Below are 24,376 nucleotides of genomic sequence, written 5' to 3'. Positions count from 1 at the left end.
AAATAATATAGTAGGTTTTCCACCTAACTGCAAGGTTGAAAAAAAAACCTCTTATATGTACACACCTTCACACCCTCACACACAATTTCCAGGAAGATTTTTAATTCTTTATTCTTAAATATTAAAAAAATAATAATAACATTAGACATTTATGTAAATACTAAAAAATAGAAGGCTATAGTTAGAGCAGTGAGGAAAATAAATTAAATTCAGGATATTGCAAGGAGAGATACTGCAAGAAATTAAAATGGAGAATGAGAAGCAGGAAGAGGGGAGAAGAGGAGGAGAGGAAGGGAAAAAGGAAGGAATGGAAAAGGGAGGGGGAGAAGAAGGAGGAGGACAACAAGAAGAATGGAATGAGAAGAAAAAAAGTGAAGAGATAAAAGAAGATACCATATTTATTAAAGAAGAGCAGGATATCACTTAAAAAGAAACAGAAACCAAACGAGAACATTCATAAACTTAAAATATATACTTTTGTTGTTGTTATGTGCTGTTGAGTTGGTTCCAATTTATAGTCACCCTGTCTGTATAGGGTTTCGAGGAGTGAATGATGGGTTTGAACTGCCAACTGCGGTTGGCAGTCCAGGGCTTTTCCTGCAATGCCACACCAGGACTCCTAGTGCTACTACGGCAGAAATACCACAAGAAGATAATTTTAACAAACAGAAATTTATTCTCTCACCGTTTTTGTTGTTGTTGTTAGGTATCATTGAGTTGGTTCTGACTCATAGTGACCCTATGCACAACAGAATGAAACACTGTCCAGTCCTCTGTGATCTTCATAATCTCTGTTAAGTTTGAGCTCATTGTTTCTACCACTGTGCCAATGCATCTCATTGGATGTCTTCCTTGTTTTCACTGGTCCTCCACTTTACCTAGCATGATGTTCTTCTCCAGGGTCTGGTCCCTCATGGTAATGTGTTGCAAGTATGAGAAACAAAGTCATAACATTGTGGCTTTTTCTTTTCTTTTCTTAAATGTTTTATTGAATTATGTGATAGTTTACATGGGAGAACATTAGTTTTACATTCATTCTATCTCACATATTGTCTCATTGCCATGGTTACAATCCCCTCCATGTAACCCTTCCCCTGTACCTCCCAGGTCTTCAGCACACAGTCGCTCTCCCTCTCTGGATCTAACGTCTCCAGCTGCTCCATCGCTCCACGTCATCATCTCTGGCTCCATTTCAGGCATCACTTCTTTTCTGGGTAGGGTCCCGCTCTCTGCTCTTCTCCCTTGATGGTCCTAGGGACCTCAGCTCCTAGACTGAAAAGTCAATCACTCTCCTCCTTGCTATAAAATGCCTACCTTTACATTTCCAACCCTCATTTTTATGGAGCATTGTGGCTGTACTCCTTTCAACACAGATTAGTTTGTTTTTATAGCAGTCCATGACACTTTTATTGTTCTTTTCCAACAAAATAATTCAAATGCATCAATTCTTCTAAGCTCTACTTTACTCACTGTCTAACTCTCACATGCATATGAAGCTACAAAAATATCATAGATTAGATCAGGTGGGGTTCTCCTTTTATTCACTGACCCTCCACTTCACTAAGCATGATATCCTTCTCCAGGAACTGGTCCCTTGTTATAATATGTCCAAAGTATGAGAGACGAACTCTGGCCATCCTGATTTCTAAGGAGCCTTCTGGCTATACTTACAACACAGATTTGTTTTTTCTTTGACAGTACCTATGGTACTTTTAATCTTCTCCTCCAACACCACAATTCAAATGCATCAATTTGTCAATGGTCTTCTTTATTCGCTGTCCAGGTTTCACATGCATATGAGGTAATTCAAATTACCATGACTTGGATAAAGTGCACCTTAGACCTCAAACTGACATCTTTGCTCTTGAACACTTTAAAGAGGTCTCGTGCAGCAGATTTGCCTAATGCAATATGCCTTTGATTTTTGGACTGCTATTTGCATGAGTGTTGATGGTTGATCCGAGCAAAATTAAGTCTTTGACAATTGCAAACTTTCCCCCATTTATCATGATATTATTTATTGCTTCAATGGTGAAGATTTTGTTTTCTTTACATTGAGGCACAACTCATACTAAATGCTGCCGTCTTTGATCTTCATCAGTAAGTATTTTAAGTCCTCTTCACTTTCAGCAAACTAGGTTGTGCCATCTGTATATTGCAGATTGTTAATGAGTCTTCCTCCAATCCTCATGCCATGTTATTCTTTATAAAATCCAGTTTTTCTGATTATGTGCTCAGCATACAGATTGAATAAGTATGGTGAGAGAAACCCTGATGCACATCTTTCCTAATTTTAAACTATTCAATATTCTTTTGTTCTGTTCGAACAACTGCATCTTGGTCTATGAACACGTTCCTCCTGAGCACAATTATATGTTCCAGAATACTCATTTTCTGCAATGTTGTCCATAGCTTGTTATGATCCACACAATCGAAAGCCTATGCATTGTCAATTGTTGTTGTTGCTAAGTTGCTTTCAAGTCGGTTCCAACTCATAGCAACCCTGTATAGGGTTTCTGAGGAATGGCTGGTGAGTTTGAATCACTAACCTTGCATTTCAAACCAACCTTGAAGTACAGCACATTAGCCCACAGTGCCACACCAGGACTCCATGCATAGTTAATAAAGCACAGGTAAACATCTTTATGATAGTCTGTGCTTTTAGCCAAGATCCATCTGATGTCAGCAATGATATCCCTCATTCCTCATTCCTATATGAATCCAGCTTGAACCTCTGACAATTACCTTTCAGTGTACTGTTGCAGCCACTTTTAGCAAATTTTACTTTCATGCAGATTATTAATGATATTGTGTGATGACTTCTGTATTCCATTGGGACACCCCACTTTGGAATGGGCACAAATGTGGATCTCTTCCAATCAGTTTGCCAAGTAGCTGTCTTCCAAATTTCTTGGCATAGATGAATGAGTGCCTCCAATCCTGCATCACTTTGCTGAAATATTTCAATTTGTATTCCATCAATTCCTAGTTTCAGAGTTTTCTCTGAAATCCATTTTTGTCTTTTCCTGATTTCTTGTTTTCTTAATGATATTTCACTTTCTTTCTGTATGATGTTCTTGATGTCATCCCACAGCTTTTTGGGGGCTTATTTATTAGTGTCTAGTGCATCAATTCTGTGAGATGATCTCTAAATTTAGGTGGGATATGTTCAAGTAATATTTTGGCTCTCATGGACCTGTTTTAATTTTCTTCAGCTTCAGCCTGAACTTGTATATAAGCAATTGATGATCTGTTCTACAGTCTGCCCCTGGTCTTGTTTTGGCTGATGATGTGGAGTTTTCCACCATCTTTTTCCATAGATGTAATCAATTCCATTTCTGTTTATTCCATCTGGTGAGGTCCATATGCATAGTCATCTTTTATGTTGTTTAAAAATGGTATTTGCAACAAAGAAGTAATTGGTCTTGCAAAATTCTATCATGTGATCTCCAGCATCGTTTCTATCATCAAGGCCATATTTTCCAAAGACAGATCCCTTCTCTTCATTTCCAACCTTTGCATTCCATTCTCCAGTGCATATCAATACATGATTGCATGTGTGATCAATTTCAGATTGAAGAAGTTGGTAGAATTCTTCAATTTCATCATCACTGGCTCTAATGGTTAGTGCATACATTTGAAAAATACTTGTATTAACTGGTCTTCCTTGTAGGTGTATGGATAGTACCCTATCTTGAGAAGTTCTTTTTGATGGTGAATGTGACACCATTCCTCTTTAATTTGTTATTCCAAGCATATTAAACCATGTGATTGCCATACTCAAAATGGCCAATACCAGTCAATTTCAGCTGTCTAATTCCTAGGATATTGATATTCATGCATTTCATTTCATTTTTGACTGCTTCCAATTTTCCTAGATTCACACTTAGTACATTCCATGTTCTGATTATTAATGAATGTTTAGTGCTATTTTCCCTCACTTTTAGTTGTGCCCCATCAGCAAATGAAGTTCCCAAAAGCTTTACTTCATTCACATTATCATGGTCCACCCTACACTGAGGAGGCAGCTGTATTCTCATCATATTTTGAATGCCTTACAACCTGAGAGTCTCATGTTCCAGAATTATATCTGACAATATTTTGGTGCTCTTTATCATGTTTCAGTATTCAATATTCTGGTGCTATTTGACAGTATTCTATTGCTAGTCATAGGTTTTCAGTGACGAAATATTTGGAACTAGTTTGTCTTTCCTTCTTCCTTGTCTGTTTTTGTCTGGATGCTCATCTAAAACTTGTCCACCAAGGGTGACCCTTCTGGCATTTAAAATATTGTAGCATAGCTTCTAGAATCACAGCAACATACAATCTACCATAGTACAACAAACTGACAGATGAGGGTTCGAATTCAGGTATATATATATATGTGTGTGTGTGTGTGTATGTATATATATATTTATTTATAAATATATATTGTTGTTAGGTGCTATTAAGTTGATTCCAACTCATAGCAACCCTGTATAAGGTTTCTGAGGTGGGTTTGAACTGTTGACCTTATGGTTCACTGTTCAGTACTGATCCTACAACACCACATAAGAAGTATATATATATGTTGTTGTTGTTATGTGCCGTGGAGTCGGTTCCGACTCATAGCGACCCTATATAGGGTTTCTGAGGCTGTAAATCTTTATGGGGAGCAGAAAGCTTCATCTTTCTCCTGTGGAACAGCTGGTAGTTTCGAACTGCTGACCTTGAGGCTCGCAGCCCGATTCATAACCACTACGCTACCAGATAGATAGATAGATAGATAGATAGATAGATAGATAGATAGCAAGAGAGAGAGTCAGGGAGACATAGACAGAGAGAGAAAGAGAGAGTCCTGGTGTGGTGCTGTGGGTTAATGCAAAGTCAGTTTGAACTGCAAGGTTGGTAGCTCAAGCTCACCAGTCTCTCCTCAGAAACCCTATACAGGTTCACTATGGGTCAGAACCTTGGGATTCAAACTAAGCTTGTGGTCCAGTGCATTATCCTGCAGCACCACATCAGGACTCCAAACATATGCATACACACACTTTTTTCCCATAATATTCTTGGATGACTTCTGTGTTTATCTCCTTTCCGACCCATCCACTTGGGAATCCCAAAAATTCAGGAAAGGTATTCTTGGTAAACCTCTTTGCAGTATCCTTTTAAAAATTTATCTAAATTTAAGTTTGTGCCAGAAAATACATCTACATAACATTCTCTCAGTAAATTGATATGTTAAAAGAAATTCTCTATTGTATCATCCCCCGGCTTTACTGGACACCTAATTCACAGTACTTTGAAAGATTGCATCATTTTGATTCATACTCTCAAATGTGAGTATCTGGTTTTATCCTTTCAGAACAGAGAACAGGAATTGTTTTGATATACCACCCACCAAATCCTGCATATTTAACAGAAGGAAAAATTAAGACATTTTAGTTTCATTGCTTTGCATAACTCTATCCATTCCTTGTCTGGGTACCGCCATTTGCTCTTTATTTTTCCTGTGATGGTCATACTTACTTCTGGTTCCCCTTATGGTCCTTCCTAATAATCCATCCCTTATTTTATCAATATACCTATCTATCCATCTATGTTGTTGTTAAGTGCCGTTGAGTTGGTTCTGACCCATAGTGACCCTGTACAGGGTTTCTGAGGGTGTAAATCTTTACAGGAGTAGAAAGCCTCATCTGTCTCCCGCGGAGCTGCTGGTAGTTTTGAACCGCTGACCTTAAGGTTCGCAGCCCGACTCGTAACCACTACGCTACCAGAGCTCCTTCTATCCATCTATATACCTATCTATATGTGAGTCCTGGTGTGGCACCATAGAATAAGTGCTCGAAATCAAAGTTGGTTTGATCAGTAAAGTCAGCAGTTCAAACCCACCAGCCGCTCCTTGGAAACCCTATACAGGGTCACTATGAGTTGGAAATGACACAACGACACTTAACAACATATATACTTGTATATAAGGACTCTGGTAGCGAGGTAATTACGAATCAGGCTGCTAATCTCATGGTCAGCAGTTTGAAACTACCAGCTGTTCCGCGGGAGAAAGATGAGGCTTTCTGCTCCCATAAAGATTTACAGCCTCGGAAACCCTGTACTGGGTTGCTATAAGTCCGAATCGACTCCACGGCACATAATAACAACAACAATACTTGTATATAATATCTGCCACATAACATGTGGACTTTTAGTATGGTGCTAAGCACTGCACTTTGAACCACAAAGCCATTGGCTCAAAACCACCAGCTGCTCCTCAGAAACCCTACACAGGGTTACTATAAGTTGGAACCAACTCGATGGCACCTAACAACAACAAATATAAGATGTACTAAATATTTTTGATAAGACAGAGAAAGTATAAGAAAAATAGTCTCTTTTAAATTAAAATCAGGTTACACTCTCTAAAACGAACTACTGAAAGGATGTAGAAGGCATCTAAACCAAGAAATGGTCATCTCTAGGTCAGTAAGAGACTTTTGGTGTGATGGAGCAGATGGAAATTTGAACAAACTGGAGATCTGAAATCTTAATATACCCTAGCCACTCTTAGGTCACATTTGCACATAGTAAGTGTTCTCAAAACACTTAGAGTTGAATTACAACAGACCATCTACAATTCAGAAACAAGATATTACCACTGCTTAATCCAATTCTTCAAATACATTTCTTGATGCTTCAAACGACTTGAGCTCTGTACCCTGCTAATGACAGTGTAAATCTTCACTACAAGGAGCATTTGTGGAGAACACGATGAAATTTATATTCTTGATGATATGCCAAAAGACAAATTACCAGTGAACTAATTGTGCACACTTAGGCAGGTTTCTACTACCCCCTGACACAACATTAAAATAAAGAGCAATGCTTTTCATTATCAAACTGAAGTTATGCAAGATATAAAATGCTTAGAAGCAGTAAGAAAGTCCAGGGTATAATGTCATTTCAGAATTCCTTTTTATAAATACATGAACAAAAAGCAAAAGAGAACACATCAGCACATTTTAAAAAAGTATTTTTGCAAGTCTAGACAAGATGTGGTTGTTGGTAAGTGCCATTGAATCAGTTCTGACTCATAGCGATCCTGTACAGGGTTTCCATGGAGCAGCTGGTGGGTTTGAAAGGCTGAATTGTGGTTTGAAATTCAGAGCTGATCCTACAGAGCCACACCAGGAGTCCATAGATAAGATGGCGGCAGTGGGGGTGATGGTGGTTATATACCATGGAGTCCATTCTGACTCACAGCAACTCTGTATAGGGTTTCCAAGGCTATAAATATTTAAGGGAGCAGAAAGACTCATCTTTATCCAGTGGAGCCACTGGTAGTTTCGAACTCCTGACCGTAACATTACCAGCCTGACTCATAACTACACAGCCTGAGCTCCTTATAAATATTGTTGTTGTTGTTGGTAAGTGCCATTGAGTCAGTTCCAACCCATAGCAATCATGTATGGGGTTTCAGAGGAGCAGCTGGTGAGCTTGAACCACTGACCTTGTGGTTCAAAACCACTTTGCAGTCCAGCGCATTAACCCACAGTGCCACACCAGGATAGCCATCTTTTAATAAAAGATAATTACTGCTTTTTAAAGTATTCATGCTCTCTAACTCAAGGAACCCTGGTGGCACATGGTTAAAGAGCTTGGTGGCTGCGGTTAGAGCCCACCAGCCACAAAGTTGAGGCAGGCTGCTTCTGTAAAGACTTATAGCCTAAACACCTTATCAAGCAGTTCTATTTTGTTCACTAAGGTTTCTATGAGTTGGAATCAACTCAATGGCAATCAGTTTAGAACCCAGGGATGCAATGCTTAACTACTCTGTGAGAGAAAATTCATGGCAATCTGTTGTCTAATGATTGCAGCCTAGGAAACCCTGTTGTTGTTAAGTGCTGTTGAGCCAGTTCCCACTCATAGTGAGGCTATATAGGGTTTTCGAGGAGTAGCTAGTGAGTTTGATCTGCTGACCTTGCTGTTGAAACCAACCTTGCAGTCCAGTGCTTTATCCTGCAGCACTACACCAGGACTCCTAGGAAATCCTAGAGGGTAGTTAGACTCTATCACATGGTCGCTATGAGTCAGAATCAACTCAATGGCACATAACAACAACAGAAATCTTCAACAATGTCACAGAAGACTTTATAAGATCCTATTCAAATTCCCATTCTTTAATAGTTACCCATATCTTCATTCCTCACAGATCATTATCCATCTGTTTTATATATTTTGCCAAATGTTGGAATTTATTCTTTATGCCACATTAACTATTAGCAGGAAAAGAACAACTCCTGTTAGAATTCTTTATTAGTAAATGTCTTAATGGCGCATAAAACTTGTGTCTTTAGGTTGTCTGGAAACCATCAAAAAATTTAGCAAATTATAGGAAAAAAGCATCTATAATGAATCAAGGCCGTGTAGTTAGTAGTACATCACTTTTTCCGAGAGACACATCCAAGCTTTCATCATTTTTTGGTCTTTAGAATAAAAATGAAGTATGTGCTCTATTACAAAATGCTTTTTAATGTTAACCTATTTTTACATATTCCTCAAAGCTTGGGGACATTCTTTCTCATTCTTAGCTCTCAGAGTTGCAAGAATCAGGCAGATTTGAAAATTAACTCTTTCAATTCACTGGAAGTCGACTTATCAGAAAACAAAACAAAACCAACGTCTCACTAAATTGCAAGTTATTATTTCAGTGGTGGCCTATTTTTACCTCCAGGTTCCTGCTATTTAATGTAGTTGCCAGTAGTATCTAATTTTCTTGCAGGGAGGAGCCCAGACACTGGCAGTGTTTAACTTACCACCCACTTTATAACTTAGGTCAGCCAGGTTTTCAGATTTTCTTAAGCAACCCACATGCAATTTGAAGAAATATTGGAACATTTTGTGATTTTTGCTTGCTATCACTAAGACCTCCTGGGAATATCTAGTTTCCAAGAGATCTGATAGTTAGCACAGTCACAGGAGGTAATATTGCATCATAGATGCTGCAATTTCTAAGTATCTGCATTTTCTTTGGGCTTCCATGATTCATTTTTTAAAAAGTACACTGCCACCAAACTCATTCTACTTTATGCAAAGTACTTTGGGTATTTAAGAAAATGGATTAATGAATATTTTAGGCTGTGTTCTCTCAAAAAGCTCACACAATTGTCAAGTCCCAAAACCATGGGTCAGTCATCAGGAGGGAGGCTTCTCCTGTCTCAGATGCTTGCAGGGGCTGATGAACCAAATTCTACAAGACACTATGCAGGATCAAGAGCAAGGGAGTTTGGTAGACCATCTATATATATTTCCCCCAGGAAATTCACCTTACATCAGTTACAAAATGGATGATATTTACATACTTCTATGAGTCATGACCGAGCCAAGCTGACATGTTTGTTAACTATAACAATGAAAATTAATCATTGCATATTTTGCTTTGGTGTATCTTTTATACTCAGTCCCCTTTAAGCAAAGAATTGCCTTTCCTCTGGACTTATTTCAGTTGGCAGTTTCTCATGCAACAGGAAATCATTTAGAGTTAAATTTGATGTTAGAAGCTTGGCTGCCCTTTACTTAGATGGCAAAACTTTATGATTGAAATGTGGTTTTGGGTTATTAAAATGAAAGTATTTCTATTCAATAAAGTAACATAGATTATAATGTTTTATCATCAACATGGTGAGATATGGCTTTGTTTTAAGTGGGTACTTTCTATTTTTAGTTTTGCTATCATTTCCAAGAACACTCTAACAGTAAGTACAGTAATGCTAAATGTAAATAAGGGATATGGCTAAACAAGACATAAATAGATATATGCCCACCCATGTCCATAGCAGCATTATTCACAAAGGCATAAAGATGGAAACAGCCTAAATGTCCATCAATGGAAGAATGCAGAAACAAACGATACAAGCATACAATGCACTACCCATTGTTAAAGAATAGCAATATCTCATAGAAGCTGGTAAATATTATACTGAGTGAAATTAATGCATTACAAAAGGACAACTATCCTATGGAAACACTACTTCAAAAAGTCAAAAAAAGATTTTAATATTAAAAGAAGCATTCTTTGATGGTTACCAGGAGGGGAAAGGAAGGGGGTAGTAAGCACTGGTTAGAGGGTAGACATGTGATGTTAACTTGGGTGAAGGGGAAGGCAATATACAATAAGAAGGAAGTTAGTAGAATAAAGATGAAGATTGGTGAAGACACAGGGAGGCATGCAAGAGTCAAAGGGAATAGAGGTAAATAATGTTATATACACAAGCCTGCAACAGAAGTGTTCTGTGGGTACATGCATGGATAGGCACTCACACTGAATGGGTGTGGGAAGGAGTATGGGAGTATAGCCTTAAATAAACTTAGGTTTGACAGAGGATATGCACACATGAGTATTTATTTACCTTCGCTGCAAATATATACATGAATGTAGTAGAGCGTCTAGAGAACAAAGTTATGAAGACTACTAAACATAACCAAACACTTTGAGGGAATGAGTCGCTGGGCTTAGGGACTCAAGATCATAGTCTTGGGAGACACCACGGTAAATTGGCATAGCATAGTCCAGAAAGACAATGTTCTACATCCTACTTTGGTGAATGGTGACAAGGATCTTAAAAACTTATGAGCAGCCATATAAAGTGCAATTATTGGTCTCTCCCTATCCTGAGGAAAGAAGAGTGATAAAAATTGAAGACACATGGTAACAGCATGAACATCAGCCTCCTCGGCTCTGAGATCAGAAGAACTAGATGGTACCAGCTACCATTACTAACTACTCTAAAAGGGATATCATTATAATGCCCTGGATAGAGTGGAAGAAAAATGTAAAACAAAATTCAAAATCATCAAAAGGTTGACTTATTTATCAGAGATGTTGCGCTGTAGGATAATGCACTGGACTGCAAGGTTATTTTGACCCAAAAGGTCGTTGGTTCAAACTCACCAGCCACTCCTTGGAAACTCTCTATAGGGTCGTTATGAGTTGGAACTGACTCAACGGCACTTAACAACAACAACAACAACAATAACAACTAGTCAGAGATGGAACCAGACACCATGGCTCTTAGTCATCCTTCAGGTTTGGTACTGAACTCACCTCCATGGCTCAATTTTCAGCCAAACAATAGATACATCTATCAGGGGCACAATAACACTAGTGAGGTAAACAGACCTTAGACTAATTAACCATTTGAGATCAAAAGGGCAGTATTTACCCAAGGACGAAGTTCATAAGGATTAGGAAAAAATGAAGACTGGAAACAGGAAACACAGTGAGGAAGTGGGATAAGTGGTGTTTCATTGCGGGGATTGCAGTCAATGAAATGAAACAAGATGTGTATGAATTGTCAAATGTAAAACTCATGATCTGCTCTGTATATCATCAGCCAAATCATAGTAAAAAGTTAAAAACAAGTTTTCTCAAAGGACAAAGCCATAAACCATGAATGACACAAAAGAGGCAGGTAAGAATTGTATTTGTTTCTCAAATAATCATGTTGAAGTCCTAAGCCTTGTACCAGCGATTGTGACCCTTTTTAAGAGTACAAATGTTGTTTTCTATGCTAATAAGATCATACCAGAATAGGATACGTCCTAGCCTAATGTCTTCTGAGAGGTATTTTATAAAAAGATCAGAATAGACAAAGAGATACACACACAGGGAAAGCGATATCTCAGATTAGAATTGAGACAGATGAGTCTATAACCCTAAGGTCAGTAGTTTTAACCCACCAGCCGCTCCAAGGAAGAAATCTGAGGCTTTCTGCTCCTGTAAAGATTTGCAGCTTCAGAAACACTATACAGGGTCACTAAGAGTCAAAGTTCACACCATAGCATACAACCACACCAGTCACTACTAGAAACAGAGACAAAGAACTTTACACTAGAGCCTATATGCTGGAATTAAACTTCTAGCCTACTGAAGTAGTAGAAAAAAATTTTTTTTCTATTCTTTAAGTAAAAAAAAACAAACAAACAAAAAAGAAAGAAAGATAGAGAGATGCATGGCTACAGCAAAAAAGTTGTTCAGAGCAAGATAAAGACAGCAAACAACTTTCCATCATTCCTTAAGTATAGATTTCATTGAAATCAAGAAATTCAAGTCATTGGTAATTTATGTGGCTATCCAACTAAGAATCAATTCCACTGACAACAGTTCTAGTCTTCTGATATTTATATCTATAACTCTCTCCTGAAGATAAGATATAAAATTCTCATCTTGTTTTGTTATCTACCTATGCACACTTGAGCTTATATTTGTTCTTCAGTTTACCTACATAATGGTAAACACAATGATAATAAAAGTATAAAAACTTCAATTTTTAAAGTATTTTTGTGGGCCAAGATTTTGGGTGTTTTAAATATATACCATCTCCATCAGTAATAACACATAAATACTCTATGACATAGATGCTATCATTGCTTCAGTTTTAGAGGGAAGAACAGAACTCAGATCAAACACCTATGGGTGGGCAGGAATTATTGTCTCCATGATTTGAATGACAAGATGTCTGCTCAAGAACCATTTTTTTATAGTGGTTTGAAGTATTACCTAAATTCTATATGCCTCAGTTATCTCATCTCTAAGACAGAAATAATGCAAATGTTATGGAGAGGAAAGATACAATAATAATATATGTTGAGTACTTAGGCCATGAACATTATACACATTCAACAGAGGCCAACCAACATCCAGATGATGATGATGATGATAATGATTTCTCCTTTAGCTTTGGGTTGATCTCCTTAGCTAAGAATTCACAGCTGAGTCTGAACTAGAAGTATTCCTTTTAAGATCCTGTCATTTTAATATAGATGAATGATTTGCCCAAAAGGTGGAACACAATGACTCTTTATGTTTTATTAACGACATGTTGTTTTAAACAAAGATTTGCTTGTAATGCCGTATACAAAAGTATTTGTGCATATAAAATCTCATTTGATGCTCAAAATGATCTGGCGATATTAATATTTTCATTATCTTATCCACTTTGCCAATAAATAATCACGAGAATCTCAATGCAGGCTTGTGACATGCCTCCAATTATAGAGCATCAACTGGCAAAATGGCAAATCAAAGCCAGTTTTCTGATCCTGCTTGTGATCTTGCCCGTATGCCATTCCATTTATATTGGGGGAAATTTGAGGCTATGTCCTCAAATAATTTTTAATTTCAATCCATTTATGGATGGTTGTGCTTTCCTCTGATTCTTAATGATCTTGTGATGTCATTTTATGAAGAGTGTTGGTAACCATTGGTCTTGGGTTCTGATGATTCTTGACCCTCTTGTATTCATTCCCCTTTAAAAATTAATATTGTATTATGAAAGGATGTCTGGGAAAAATTTTTTTTAAGTTCCACAATTTCCATATATTGATGCGTTTCAACTCTGCTTTTACTTTCCTTTCATTCTTACTCTTTCCACAAACATTCATTGATAAATAAGTATTGGCAATACCTGACATGCTAGGTACTTTGCTAACTGCCAAGAATTAAAAGAAATGCTTAATTGCATTCTGTTTTCTCACATATAACCAGCTTTTCAACGCATCTATTTCAATTAGCAAGCTTCAAGAGCATGCTACTGTTAACATTGCCTTTTAACTTGTATGGGAATCCCTATTTAACCTTTTTGAGTTCATTCTGTGAACTCACTAAATCTAAAATTATCAACACCCTTTTAAACTAAGTTTCAAAGTCCCCGCTTCACCTTTATTCTGTTTAGTATCTTTAAAAACTAAGCCCATCTATTTCTCAAAACTCCGGAAACTGACCAATAGTTTAATGACAAAAGAGAAACACAATGGCCCTCTCCCATAGAAGTCCATACTGCATTTCTATATCCACACCAAAGTCAACCTGGAATCTGGCTTCTCGGAACCTCTTTGGCTTCTGTTGTACACATAAACAACTTATCATTTATTTGGTGAAGCAGACCCAATATTCATGCCACTTCCAAACGTAGAGGCTTTCACTGATCCCTCATCCTTTGAATTTTGATGTGCAATTTTGGGAATGTCTCTATTTTGATAACAAATCTTGGAAATTTGTTTCACTGTATTAATTTCTACAAAGAGATTCTCATTATAGGAGAGTTATTGTTGTTTTGTGCCACGGAGTCTGTTCCGACTCATAGCGACCCTGTACAGGGTTTCCGAGGCTGTAAATCTTTACGGGAGCAGAAAGCCTCATCTTTCTCCCACGGAACAGCTGGCAGTTTCGAACTGCTGACCTTGAGGTTCGCAGCCTGATCCGTAACCACTACACTACCAGAGCTCCTTTATAAGGAGAGTACTGACAGTGATTTGTTCATTCTCTAAGAAGAAATATAAAAAGCAAATTTTAGAGGACCCAATTTAGATTTATTCTAAGCCTATAAAAACTAATACTCTATAAGTAAGATTAAACTACATCTCACAGTAGTTTCAGGAGCTTGTGGCTCCATACGATAAGCCTTGGACTGTGAACCACAGGTCCGTGGTTCAAGCCTGCCAGCCGCTTATGCGGGAAAAAGATGAAGCTTTCTGCACCCACGAAGAAACCCTATGCAGGGTCACTCACTATGAGTCGGAAGCGGCTCTGTGGCACTTAATCACAGCAGCAGTTGCAGTGAGGTAGATGGTTTAAGAAAGTTTGGATAGGGCCAGAACAATTCTCCATTTTGTTCTAATGTCCGTAAGAAAAAATGAAATGTGCTGTCTTTACAAAGTTCTCTAGTAATCATGCAGTAAACAGAAGCGACTGCTTTACTTCATTAATTCCTCATTCCAGTAATGGTGACCATGGAAGTGTCTCATAGTGTACTTTTATGTGGGAATAACATCCGGAAACTCAGTCTGGCTTATGAAAATGGGAGTGGGGGAAAGGCATCATGACACACATTTCCCCTAAAGAAATAACATGCATTACAAATGGCATACTTTAGTTTTATGAGAAAGACTATTGCTTTGGAAAGTGTAGAGTTTCAGCTTGCATAGCAGCCTATATCGTCATATGTGAAATATGATTTAGATAATACAGCTAACTCTCCCATTTTACACTGCACTGGTAAGGCATTTGTTTAAATACTGTGACATATTCTGTATTATACAACTAGAGGACCTTGTAGAAGGTTCAGAGTAGAGATACAAAACAATTACAGGATTAAAAATAAGCTGAAGAAGGGATGGTGAAAGATAATTGAGTTTATTTGGTCTAGAAATGTACACTTTATGTTTCCATGTGCCCACCTTAGGGTTTTTTGTATGTGTATTTTTTTTTAGTTTTGCCAATTGAGAAAAAAACCTTAACTAACTGGAAATAAGCTACAGCTATGAAGTTTAGCACTCCTGGTGTGGCTCTGTAGGATAAGCACTGGATTGCGAACCACAAGGTCAGCAGTTCAAACCCACCAGCTGCTTCTCAGAAACCCTATACAAGGTCGCTATCTGTCGCAACTAACTCAACAGCATTTAATAACAACAACATGAAGACTTAGGTTAGAAAAACAAAGAATATCTGGATAAATGAGATTCTTAAATTCTTTCCAATGGGAGGGGTGTAGTAAAATCTCTTCTGAAAATCTGTGTGGGATCACTTTATTATGATACCATTTGACTATAAGAACATGAATTTGTCAAGCTCTTTTCTAGCCCTGTGTTTCTAAGAAACAGCAGTTTAAAATTAATATAATCATTAGCATATGGATTATTTTCTTGGCATAAATATGAAATGTGACAGAGAATCACAAAACAAGTTACTTATTTTAAGTGTTGGAGTTATGCTAAATATTTTTACTAAAACTTGTATATTTGGGGAAATTATGTTATTAATAAGTGGACTTTTATTTTTAAACCTTAATTCCCCCTCTCCCCCCATGTAAGTAACACTAGTGGTGGCTTTAAACCCTTTTTTTAAAAAAAAAGGGAGAAAAAAATAAAAGCTACATTCTGGCTGTAATGTAGCATTCTCCTGGACATGTTCATAATTCATTTTGCATAATTATTATTTCAGAGCAACATGATGTGATGTAAAGATGTCTGAATTCTGAATCAGGGGACTGTGGTTCCCCCATCATCTCTTCCACTAGCTAGTTGTGTGATCTTGGACAGATCACTGAAGAATGTCATTTCTCATTGTTGGAAACCTCAGGCAAAATTAGAAAAGATGATCTCTTATGCTCTTTCCTTCCCTGAAATTCTCTTCAGAGATTTTATGAAGCTAAACTTCAAATAAGTCAATATATTAATTTTATCATATTTATAAATCAACTGATACTTTAACTTGTGTATTAAAAGGTTTTACATGTCAAATTGCTAATTGATAGTTTGAATTTACTAATAAGCCTTTGCAGCATTGAATTTAAGAGCAGATTAATTAACTAACACAGCAAATGACCACCCTGTACTATGTAAAAGCTCATCATTAAAATACTTGATTTTTTATTATTCAACTGTCAAAATAGCTCTTTATCTTTCATTTAGTGTAGGTAATATACGTGTTAATCTAATTGGTTTGGAAATATACATGAATGCTTGTTCCTTCTCATACCATTTCATACTATTTCTATAAAATGATGGTTTGTTCTAAATATTTGAGGTATATAAAAATATAGCACACTAGTATGCTATGCATTATAAGTTCATGCTGTTTCAATAATTACTAAATTTCTTTCCTCCTATATTGCATATTTAACCATTTAAGATGTGTTAGTGGCACTATAGTCCATTAGATATGTCATTTTATGATTACATGAAGCATGGACACATAATCCGTCTTTCAAATGATTGTAATGATTTCTGGCTGCCTTTAGAGAGCAACACATGAATGGTACTGTCATTAAGATTTGCTTCAATCTTTCAAAAATATCCACATAAAATAGGAGCAGTGCAGGGAATCCAGAAATTTTTCTATAAATTAAATCGTAATTGTGATAGTAAAATTTCTGAAATTCAGGTTAAATACTAGTTAGGACAGAAATAAGTTCTGAAATTTCATGTGTATGTTACTTTTTTTTTTAAATAAATGAACTTTTAAGTCTGTACATAAAAAGCCTATATATAATCACAATTGATTTAGAGAAATATTGAGGAATCCCAATAATCATAATTTTAAATGAAGTGCAAAATATATCTTTATTAGGCTATTCATTATTAAGGAAGTCCCCTTAGGCGAAAGAAGGTTAAAAAAAAAAAAAAAAAAAAAGAATAAGAATTCATTCACACCTCACCCTAAGTGTGAGAATGTGTATTTGTTGCATTTTATCTCATGTATTAGGAAAATTGCTCTTCTAGTTCACTTTGAAAATAAGAATAAAAAGGGATCAAAACAAACTTTTACAGAAGAACAGAGTAAAAGCTACACGGAGGCTATTTGGAAGTTGACATTTAGCTAAAAGTATTTGACTCACTGCTTTCTACTTACTAAACATTTTCCTCTTCTGAGTTAACCCAAAAACTTAACCGAGTCACCCCTTGGGTGCAAGATGCTAACATTTATTATCTCAATCCTTCAGTCTCTTCATCGATTACCTCAAAGGATAAAGATAGAGTCCATATCTTCTTACCTAGACAACGAGAAGCTGAGGCGCCAAGGGAAGACACTGTTCAAAACTCGGGCTAAGAAAGTCCATCCCGTTAGTTTCTCCAGAATATAAATTCACATTTCGTGGTTGAGATCATGGCTCTATTCTAAGCACTTTTACGCAGTGTATGATTCTAACAAAAACACCCTCCGCAGCTGGAGGGAGCCTTAGCTAAAGCAGGATTCAGTCAAGGCGTTCCTGGTGACTTCTGTCTACTAAATTCAGACTGATGTTTTGCGAAAGGGGCCTCCACAACCAGGCCCACATTGCCTGGAAAGTATTTCCTGCCTCTGAGTAGTGTGCATGTGAGAAAGACTGCAGCTGGGGAGGGGAGCGGGGAGAGAGCTGAGCCAGGCTGGGCGTTTTTAGGAGTTCTGATTTTACACAGAACTGAAGTGAGTTTGTCAAAGCTCTTGAGGTGATTAGCTGGAGAGTCATAAAGTCCTAGAGCTTTTTCTAGCCCACACTGCTGATGAAAGAGAGGAAAAAAGGAAGAAAGAAAACATAGCTCTCTCCACCATCTACAACCTTTCCACTGTATTCAATGTATATACACAGCTTAGTCAAAATACCTTTGATAGTTCGCATTTCAAATGATCTTTTAAGAGAGCTGGCTGAATTTACAGTTTTCATGCCGTAATTTTCCTAAAATTTACAACCTTTTCCTACTGGTGTGGCAGTGTAGGATAAGTACTAGTCTGTTAATCACAAGATCGGCGGTTCAAACCCATCAGCCACTCCTCGAAAACTCTATACAGAGTTGGAATATACTCTTACCACTTAATAGCAACATCAAAAATTTTAAATGCTGCAACTCTGCATACTGCACCTGAAATAACCTGTAAGTAAAATTCCAAGAATCTAATAAGTACAACGTTCTCTTCAAGCTCTCTTCAATCCCAAGTAACCTTCACAGAATCAACGTCGCTGTTATGTTATGGTTGCGAAAGTTTTCCCTCTAGTCAAAAATCCTCCAAACTTACACAAATCCAGAGCTGGAAAGGCAGAAGACAGACACCATCTTGATCATATTAGAATCTTAACATTAAATATTTGCAAGAACTTCCCTCTAGCATGATAGCGTCCCTGAATCACATCTCTGAAGCAGCTCACAGTACCTACATCCTTCCTCCAACACAAATTTTGTGAACTATCATCTGTTTATCTTTGCTTTCTTGTGCCTCCACTGAATGACTTCCTCCTAGCTGCTCGGGGCTGGGAACTTGGACTACCATTTGGTTTTGATTAAAACCAGACAGCCAACTCTGGAGAATTTAGGGAATAAGCTAATGGAAACTGCAAATATGGCTTTAATTAGTGCATCAATTAATAATAGATGTTAGCTCGTCTTGTAATAAAATGTCACAAATGCAAAAGCTGAGGAAACTAAAGTCATTTCAGTAAAGAAGTTATAGCCATTCTCATTCCGTTATAGCCCAGAATTCTCCTTAGGGAAAGTGGAAGTTGAGAAGAGGGATGTGGCCTTAGGATATCTAGGTTGTGAAGAGGCCAGCAGAGCAACTTTTTTGTTTATACCAGAGAAGCAGGAAACAGTGTCTCTGAGTTTAATTATCTTACTTGGTTTAAATTGCTCTATAATGTTTCCCTTCTACTTTATTTATAATCAACAGTCTATTGCTATGCATGGCTTAAACATTTTTTCAGTGATTGATGATCTTTACCATATTTCCATGCAAGCAATGCACGTGTTATATCTATTTTGGCAAACTGTGCACACTCTTTGCCAGGTTAGTTTACAATGTGTGCTAAGCTTGTTCTATGTGTGGGCGCTTTGTTTACAAAAAAAATGCGGTAATCCAATTATTGAGTCTATCTCTAAATTTCCAGGGGTTTTCTATGATAGGAGGGACAAGAACAATTCCAATTCAACTATGATAAATAAGTAACATTCAAAAAGGTATAAATGAAACATTTAACCAATCTATCCTAATATATGATAGCGTAGTAGTTACGAGTTGGGCTGCTAACCTCAAGGTTAGCAGTTGGAGTGTTTCGGTATGAGATTTATAGCTTCTGAAGGGTTGCTATGAGTCGAAACCTGCTCCATGGCACACTACCACCACGGGAAGATCCTTCCAGCACTCTGAAATTTTAAGTCGTTTTCTTCATCACTTTTATTCTCAGTTGACTCTGATTTCTATAAATGTTGGCAAATATCTAAAAATCTTAAGACTCATCTCCTTAGTGTTTCTGAGAATACTGGGTAGTTGATAATTAAAGAAGGAATCCTGGTGTGGCACTGTGGGTTAATGTGCTGGACTATAAAAACGATTTGAACCACTAGGTCGGCAGTTCAAGCTCACTGGCCACTTCTAGGAACCCCTATTCTACAGGGTCACTGTGAGATGGAATCGACTCGATGGCAGTGAACAAAAACAGCATGCTTTTATAGGGATTCTTCTTTTCTTATGACTCCACGACACATAACAACAACAAATAGTCCCTCAAAGTCAATACAAATGAACAACTTTAGAGATATATTAATTGGCAAAAAATTTTTATACTGAACATAAGTTTGAAGATGAGAAGTATTCAAATTAAATCATGAGGTCAGAAGCAGTTTCTAAAAGTGTAGATCAAACTGTTACTGAGTAAAAAATGGACTTTCAGATTCCTGTAATTTAATTTTCAAGAATATGCCAAGAAAGAAGTTAATTCTTTCATACATTTTTCAGGGTTATTTATGTTCATATTCAAAGTACTTTTTCCAACACTATGCCCATTTATTTTTTGTGTGTATTCTTATTTCACTGATAAAGAATTATAAATTTGTGGAAGTGACTTTCTTACAGACAAATGATGTTAAGTGGCAAAGTCCAGATTGCAATACAGGTTTCTAATGTGAGGTTTTGTGTTTATTTCTTTCCCCTGCCTAAAACAGTTCCATTAGGCTTCTCCTGACTTCCCAGTTAATTGTTGTATAAAGTTGGAAAGACTTCATAAACTTTCTGAGTTTTAGATTCTTCTTTAAAAATAGAGATAATTCTACATAATTCACATATTAGAAAACAGATTTGAATTAATATTGACACATTTATATATTTATAGGTATTTTCCTAAGAAAAATATTAAGCAGAATAGAATTGGAATAGATGTAACTTCTTTCTTAAAATAGCATGTGTTTCTATATTTACCTGTAGTACTAGTATATATTTGTTGTTGTCGTTAACTGTCGTTGAGTCGATTCTGACCCATAGCGACCCAGTATAGGGTTTCCAAGGAGCAGCTAGAGAGCTTGAACCACTGACCGTGCAGTTCAAACGACTTTGGAGTCTGACGCATTAGCCCACAGCGCCACAAGGGTATATAGTTGTTGTCACGTGTCGTCGAGTTGGTTCCGACCCATAGAGACCCTGTACAGGGTTTCCAAGGCTGAAAATCTTTACGGGAGCAGAAAACTTCATCTTTCTCTGGCGGAGCAGCTGGTAGTTTCGAACTGCTGTCCTTAAGGTTCACAGCCTGATTCGTAACCACTACGCTATTAGAGCTCCTTGTAGGAGCTGAATAAATGATGTGGTACTGTAGGAAGCTAACTGCAAGGTGGGTGGTTTAAACTCACCAGTCATTCCTCAGGAACCCTATATTACATGGTTGCTAGGAGGAGGAAAGGAACTCTGATAGTGTAGTGGTTATGAATCAAGCTGCAAGCTGCAAGGTCAACAGTTCAAAACTACCAGTTGTTCCACGGCAGAAAGATGAGACTTTCTGTCCCCATAAAGATTTACAGCCTTGGGAACCCTGTAAAGGGTCGCTATAAGTCGGAACCGATCAGGGCACACAACAACAACAGGAGGCGAAACAAACTTGATGGCACTTAATAACCACAGTTCTTTTTAGCTAGCATCTCCTCATGAATAATATAACCTTCCTTCTCTTATGTAATTTAGCTTTGTTTCTGTTTAGTTTGTCCTTAGGAAACATCAAAATCTTGCTCACATACTATTTTAAAATACTGCATTTAGATATCTGTTGTGAAGTGTGTTGGATCAGTTCTGACTTACAGTGACCCTGTATAGGATTTTCAAGGCTTTAAGTCTTTGCAGGAGCAGAAAGTCTCATCTTCCTCCCACAAAGTGGCTGTTGGGTTGGAACTTCCAACCTTGTGGTTCTTGGTCCAGGGCTTATCCTACAGATCTACTGTACTCCCCTTTAGATATTTGTTGTTCTTGTTAAGTGCTGTTGAGTCGGTTCTGACCATAGTGACCCTGTATAGGATTTTCAAGGAGTGGCTGGTGGATTTGAAACACTGACCATGTTGTTCAAACTGACCTTGCAATTAACCCACAGCACCACACCAGGACTCCTTTTAGATATCTTGTTGTTGCTGTGAAGTACTGTGGAATTGGTTCCGATCCAAAGTGACCATAGAAGGGACTGGTGCACTTCAACAAGGACCTTGAGGTTCAAACTGACCTTGCATCTAGCACATTGACCCACAGCACCACACCAGGACTCCAAAAATTGTTGCTAAATGCTGTTGAGCCAGTTCCAACTCATAACTACCCTGTATAGGGTTTCTGAGGACCAGTTGATGGGTTTAAACTGCAAACTGTTGATCTAGTGGTTCACAATCCAGTACTGATCCTACAGCACCACACCAGAAGTATTAAACATCTAGACACTCGTTAATAACTTTCTCTTTTCTAACAAAGGAAGATGTCATGATTTATTCTACTATGGGAAGGAATATTTCCTTAATGTTGTTGTTAAGTGCCTTCAAATCAGTTCCAACTCACGGAGACGCTGTATAGGGTTTTCAAGGAGCAGTTGTTGGGTTAGAACTGCTGACTTTGTGGTTAGCGATCCAGTGCTTATTCTACAGTGCTACTCCAGGACTCTTATTTATTTTGCATCTAAGCATCTAAACAATGAGTACGAAGACAAAAATGAAATAAATTCCTTAATACTTATCACAGTGTCAGGAACATGAAAGGTTCAAAATATTTGTTCCCCTCTTTGTTTGTTTTGTAACTCTAAAGGCTTTACTCTTTCAAAGACTTGCCTATGACTGCAAGCTAAACTGGCTAATAAAATATGGTATAGAGGCAGTTAAGAACTTGAACTAAGAACACCAGGATAGAAGTCTGGCTCCAAAGTAGCATCCAATGTGACTATGTGCAATTTAACCTCTGTAAGCTTTAGGTTTAGCCTCTATAACTAAGGTTTTGTTGTTGATATTGTTTCAAAATTATAGAAGATTGTTGTGTAAAGTTATGAGACTTTCTGACTAGTGCAGGGTTTAATGTTAAAAACGTTTGCCATCAACTCATGATAATTATGATACAATCAAGATGGCAGTTCGGGTAGACATGCAGTGAAGAGCTCTGTCAGCAACAACACAGAATACCGGGCCAAGCAGGTTCAGGGGATGGTGCTAGAACTCTGAACCACATATAAAGGAATATTTAGAAGATTGGAAGGTTTACAGCTAGAGGAATTTGTAGCATAATCCAGAAATACATTGTTTTCTAATTCAAGATGCTCAGCTATTCCCGGAGCTGCCATCTTGGGAGAGACCAAGTGGGGAAAGGATCAGAACAGCCATGAATACCTGACAGAACTACAGAGATACAGATGTGGACATTCATTTTTTGGTATCTGTTCATTGGTCACTTGCTATCTAAGCACCTCCATTCTGGTGACTAGAGGGGATGCCTGAATGAATGGAAACCCCATAACCCCCCAGGGGTCTACTGCGCATGCTCAAAGATCTCCTTGAAATTTAAAGTGACAGTTTCCACATAAAACTAAATGGCCACTACTTGTCTGTCAGTTTGTCATACTGTGGTGGCTTGTGAGTTGCTGTGATTCTGAAAGCGATACCACCGGTATTTTAAATAACCAGCAGGACAGATTTCAGATGAGCTTCCAGACAAAGACAGGCTAGGAAGAAAGAGTGACGAACTACTTCTGAATCTTTAGTCACTGAAAACCTTATGAATAGCAGAAAAACATTGTTAGATATAGTGCTGGAAAAAGAGCCCCTTAGTTTGGAAGGCACTCAAAATGAGACTGGGGAAGAGCTGCCTCCTCAAAGTAGAGTTGACCGTGATAACATGAATGGAGTAAAGCTCATGGGAGAAAAGCCCACAGGACCTTCATTTGCTGATGGAGCACAACTCAAAATGAAGAGAAACAGCTGTAAACATACATTGAAAATTTAAGGAGTATGACTCTGGGGAAACTGGAAGTTGTCAAAAATGAAATGGAATGCATAAATATGGATATATTAGGCATTAGTGAGCTGAAATAGATTGGTATTGACCATTTTGAATCTGACAACCACATGATTTACTATGTGGGGAATGACAAATTGAAGAGGAATGGTGTTGCATTAATCATCAAAAAAAAAAAACAAAACATATCCAGATCAGTCATGAGGAACAATGCTATCTGTGATAGGATAATATCCATGTGCCAACAGGGAAGCCCAGTTAATACCACTATTATTGAAATGTATGCACCAACCACTAAAGGCAGTAAGGAAGAAATAGAAGAATTCTACCAACTTCTTCAATCTGAAATTGATGAAACATGCAATCAAGATGTATTGCTCATTACTAGTGACTGGAATGCAAAGGTTGGGAGCAAAGAGGAAGGATCAGTAGTTGGAAAATATGGCATTGGTGATAGGAATGATGCTGGAGAACTCATGATAGAATTCTGAAAAACCAATGATTTGTTGATTTCAAATACCTTCTTTAGACAGCATAACAGATACTATACACATGGACCTCGCCAGATGGAAAACTCAGAAATCAAATTGACTACATCTGTGGAAAGAGAAGATGGAATTGCTCCATATCATCAGT

The 24,376-nt window shown here is 37.5% G+C and overlaps 1 protein-coding gene across 1 annotated transcript in view; it reads right to left on the bottom strand.

Moving 5' to 3' along the window:
- Window positions 1-17,838, bottom strand: part of DLC1 (deleted in liver cancer 1) — a 594,809-nt gene extending 576,971 nt beyond the window's left edge. Inside the window, exon 1 of the mRNA XM_006834477.1 lies at window positions 17,526-17,838. The gene's annotated coding sequence lies outside the window, so the exon portion shown is untranslated. The remainder of the gene's footprint in view (window positions 1-17,525) is intronic.
- Window positions 17,839-24,376: the final 6,538 nt, after the last annotated feature.

Source organism: Chrysochloris asiatica, unplaced genomic scaffold (genome assembly GCF_000296735.1).
Source record: "Chrysochloris asiatica unplaced genomic scaffold, ChrAsi1.0 scaffold00011, whole genome shotgun sequence".
Lineage (NCBI taxonomy): Eukaryota > Metazoa > Chordata > Mammalia > Afrosoricida > Chrysochloridae > Chrysochloris > Chrysochloris asiatica.
Note: the sequence above shows the minus strand (reverse complement) of the source record. Positions and strands in the feature narration are given on the sequence as shown.